Source organism: Phocoena sinus, chromosome 5 (genome assembly GCF_008692025.1).
Source record: "Phocoena sinus isolate mPhoSin1 chromosome 5, mPhoSin1.pri, whole genome shotgun sequence".
Taxonomy (NCBI): Eukaryota; Metazoa; Chordata; class Mammalia; order Artiodactyla; family Phocoenidae; genus Phocoena; species Phocoena sinus.
In genome coordinates this window covers 75,694,022-75,699,047 of record NC_045767.1, presented here as the reverse complement: position 1 = coordinate 75,699,047, position 5,026 = coordinate 75,694,022, and the positions used below count along the sequence as shown (strand labels likewise).

At 39.5% G+C, this 5,026-nt stretch overlaps 1 pseudogene; it reads right to left on the bottom strand.

Annotated features, from left to right (window-relative positions):
- Positions 1-485: 485 nt before the first annotated feature.
- Positions 486-1,889, bottom strand: LOC116753954 (annotated as a pseudogene).
- Between the last annotated feature and the right edge of the window lie 3,137 nt (positions 1,890-5,026).

The window sequence follows — 5,026 nt, the reverse complement described above, 5'->3', positions numbered from 1 at the left end:
CAAATACTTGTTCATTTCTTTTTTTTGTAAAGTTAAGATTTTTTAAATTTATTCATTTATTTAATTTTTGGCTGCATTGGGTCTTCACTGCTGCACGTGGGCTTTCTCTAGTTGCAGTGAGCAGGGGCTACTCTTTGTTGCGGGGCACAGGCTTCTCATTGTGGTGGCTTCTCTTGTTGCGGAGCACAGACTCTAGGCGTGTGGGCTTCAGTAGTTGTGGCACATGGACTTCAGTAGTTGTGGCTCGTGGGCTCTAGAGCATAGGCTCAGTAGTTGTGGCGCACGGGCTTAGTTGCTCTGCAGCGTGGGGGATCCTCCCGGACCAAGGCTCGAACCCATGTCCCCTGCACTAGCAGGCAGATTCTCAACCACTGCGCCACCAGGGAAGCCCTGTTCATTTCTTAAAAAGAATTTATAGCTTAAAACCTGCAGATCGCGATTAGTTTTATTAATAAGTATTTCTAGATATTTTGACTAAGAGCATTTTAATCACAAAAACAGCATATGTTACTGCAAGTCCAGTTAAAATCTTGCTCAGTGGAACCAACAGCAGTGATAGCTAGACCTTCATCATAAACATATTTGGCGCACACTTTTTGAACTGTCTCAGCATCTAGAGCATCAATTCCTGCTTCCAAGTCAGGGATGGGAATTCTTCTATTATAGCATAACTTTTGCCTACCAATATCTTCACCATGGAGTTGAACCTCAGAGTTGCAAAAACATGTTTTGTTTCTAGAAGAATTTTTGTGCTACTTTACTTTCAGTGACACTTATACAGAGTCACATGTATTCTTTTTGAACAACATGTAGCATGCCTGCAGCAATGTCTGGTTTACAACTCACATAGAGTCCCCACAATCCTGTATCTGTGTAGCAAGTGTTGAAAGACTGGAAGCTATGGCAGAGGTTGCCACATCAGATGAGACAAGCTGGCTTACTAGTTAAATTCATTCCTCCTCTGAAATGGCAATCCTAGTTGCCAGTCAGTGTGTTTGCAACTATGAGAGAGATTGTATCAGGATGTTCCCAACCAACAGCTGCAACAGCTCTTGCAAGGTGTGTCAAAGGCATCTTGTCATTCCTCAAACAAATCTCACTTTCTGTGAATTTGCAGGGAGCCAGAGTTGTTCTTTTTCCTTTGTGTGTGGAAAAAAAAAAAAAGTCATCAAAAGGAAACTTTGTTAACTTAAGCTGTTCACTATAGGAGATTCCTCCAGCCATAGCAAGGACTATTCTTAGCCTCTTATAATGTGTGGTTATATAGTCCACTAAGTCTTTATGACTTATAGATTTGATATTTTCAGTTGGTCCCCACATTGTTAATCCAAGTGCAGTATTTGATAAACTATGACATGAAGCTAATAAAAAGACAACTTCTTGTAAATTAGCTTTGATTTCGTGTATCTAAGGATTATTCTATACTTGTGCTCAGTCCCTGCTTCTGCCAATGTACTGTTTTGTGTTATATCAGCAAGAACGCTTACAGCTCTTGGCAAATCTTTAGAGAATTCTTTGGCATAATACATGATCTGCTTTCTGGAGGTATAGGTGTTGAAATGAGCACCCATGTTTTCATTTTCAAGTTCCAGATCTAATTTGGATCTCTTTTTGGTAACACTGAAGTTCATATGTTCCAGAGAATGAGCTGTTCCATTATTCTTAATTTCATGTCAAATTCCAACATCAATCCAGAGACTCACTGTACATATTGACAATCCAGAGTTTTCAGAGGCCACTCTGAGTTCATTTTCCAAACATGTTATTCATGTTTCAAGAACATTCAGAGCAACTTATATAGTGGCTTGTGCATTTCTCAATCTGTTGTCTCCAAATTATAATGACAACCCAGTGGCCCCTCTGGTCAGGAGCCTTTCAGTGAAACCGCAGAGCTTCTCAGTGAAACCCCAGAGCCACTGCCATACCATGGGCAACAGCATGGCTTGGACCTCCACTGCTACCATCTCTTCTCAATGTCTTTTAACTTCTGTTTTATTTTTTTGATATCTTTTTCCCTCTGCTGAATATTGAGTAATGCTTCAGTTTTGTCTTCCAGTTCATTAATATTCTCTTCCATCTTCCATTGTATCTAATACTGTACCTATACACTTCGTTTCTAGTTTCATTTATTATGTGTTTTTTTTTTTTCACTCGGAAGTTCTATTTGGTTCTTTTTTAAAATCCACCTGACCATATTTCAAAGTATCTAGTACCTTGTTATACCTCAAATAATCTCTTTTTTTTATTGAGTATCAAAACTACTTATTTTATATTTCTTAATTGATAATTCCAATATCATCCATTTTTGTGGCTATAATCTTACTATTTGTTATTTCTGCTTATTCTCCCTCAAATGACTTGTTTCCTCTTGTGTTTTATAATTTTTATATTTCAGTGAGTTTATAATTACCTGAGGGAACTATTTGAAGCCTTGATTTAAGGAATATTTATCCAGGAAGTCATTATGAATCTTGAATCACTTTAAATTAAATTCCAAAGTCGAGTATTTAGGGACCACTTAGGTAGTGTGAATTCTAGATTTTGGCTCTAAACCGTCATGAGGATCACTTGTAAATAGCAACTTTCAAGATAGACTCTACCCAGAGTCAATGTTGAGATAAGAAAGTTTCTTTACTATTTTCCTTTGTGGGATAGATTTTCTTCTTTTGGTTTACCTTTGCATTAAAAATGTCAGCTTCTGTGTCCTGAACTATTTAGGGATCTTGTGTCCTGAACTATTTAGGGATCTTTTTATGTCTTAATCTGGTTTAAGTCCTAGGCATTGTATCCCCAACCCTGCTTGAGGCCCATTAAAATAAAGAGTCTACGCCACCAGTGATAAGTTAATGACCACAGGGCCCCATTGCTTCAGGGTGGTTACCTCTGAAGATTTGTGTTTTCTTGTATTTTTAGCCTCTGATGATTTCCATCATTTTCCTGACAGCTCAAGTAAGCATTTTAACATCTTTTATCTACACATTTTTAGGTGTTGTAAGCCGAGGAAGTTCCTCATGGTATTTATTCTGTAATATTGTGAGAAGTGGAAGTTTGGGCACTATTCTTAAATACTCTAATATACAAGCTCTATTGTAAGATAAGCTGAATTGAGGAACAGATATAGTCCTCATCACTCCCCCTCACCCACCGCCAGATAAAAATCCTCTGAACCCCTCAGACTCAAAACACTTGAGCTATTAGGGCCAAGTTATCATTTTACCCCCATTATAGCATGGCTGCTACCCCAGTGAAACACTGGTTAACTTCTTCCAGTAGAAGACAAACTGAACATAAAGTGAGAAGGGACAGTGTCTGGTTCCTGGATAGGTACCCAGCATGATGTACTTACTTTGAGCTTCACAACAACCTAATGAAATGAGTAACGTTGCTTTCATTTTATAACTAAGAACACTGAACCTCAGTGATGTTAAGTAATTCATCTGAAGGCTACAGAAGGAGCCAAAATGTTCTGAAAGATCAGCCAAGCACATCCTCCTAAAGCAGGCCTTCAGTCAGAGGACCTCTGGCTTAACCATTGACTTACTCATCCAACCATTTGTGAATCCATTCAAGAAACCTTTCTTGATAACTTACCATGTGTATGACACTGTGCTAGACACTGACCTACAAAAATGAATAAGACAAAGAGCTTACATTCTCATATGGGAAGACACAGAAACAATTATTTTATAGTGCAGTAAGTTAAATGCTAGGAGTTATGAGAACATTGGGAAGGGCATCACCCCCGAACCCAGCTCATGTATAGTTTGGGGGTGGAAAAAGGGAAGTTGGTTGCTGACTAAAATGAGTAGTGAAATAGAGGTAGGCACATCAGTATACTGAGCAACTTCCTTCACTTTGTTGGTTACACCTAATTGGGTCTACCTTTGCCTGAACCAACATGATGGACAGACCTTTCTGTGTTCTGTGTTTATTTCTAGGGCTTAAAACGTGGGTCATAGACACCGCTAGAGACTAACTATCCACTGGGAATCTTTATCCCACTCTACCTGTTTGTTCTGAAAACAAAACTGTTATCAGTGACTCTGGAAAACTGAACCTGGAGCTTTGAGGATGTTGTAGTGGTTACTTGATATTACAGCTAAACTGAGTATGCATAGTGGTGTTAATTGGGGTCATCTTCCAACATGCTTTTGAGGTCTGTGATTGCTACCCCTATAACCAAAGTCTCTTAAAGGCTGCATACTTATCAGGAGTTCAAACTGACCCTTGGTCTTTTAGATGAGTCACTTACCATCATACTTGGACATTTAATTCGTTATTGGGGTCTTCCCTAACTCAGCTTTTGTTGAGTGATCTATAGTGAGTCCCCTATATCCATAATTCTTGGCAGTACAGTTTGGACAGGAGAGAAAGACATGTTTCAAATCCTGACTATAACACTTTTTAAAAGGGGGACCTTGGGCAAGTTACTCCATTAGCTTCTTCATCTGCAAAACTGGGACCGTAATGTTCATCTCAAAGATTTGTTGTGAGGACTACGTGAAATAATGTATGTAAGACATTTAGCATAGGACATGACTTAGAGTAAGCACTCAGCACGTAGTAGTTGTTCTGATTTCCTTACTAATAAGGGCATCGTGTTCACAGTTCTACCAAGAATGGGTTGCCGACTTACTGCCAAGAAGAGGGAGACTACAGATTTACATTCAAGATTGTATGAAGAGCAAGAGCGACCAGTCAACTTGGAGATTGGTAGACAGATTTTGTACGCTCATCTCTGCCCAGTCTTTGGCAAACATTTTACAATATTGCAAGAAACGTGAAACAGAGGGGAGGACAGGCAGAAAGTGAGGTAGATTGAAATTATGCAATTGCTATGCATCCCTGGTCCTCTCTGTTGCCACAGCTCCGGTCCATCATTCCCATTACGTACAGGTCTGTGCTGCCTGCAGCTCCTTGTTGCTTCTCACTCAGGATTCATGAGATCACTTTGTCCCGTGTGCTAAGAATTGGGTCTTAAGGCACCAAGGGGAGCTGTGTCCGGTGTGGTAGTGAAGAAGACGTA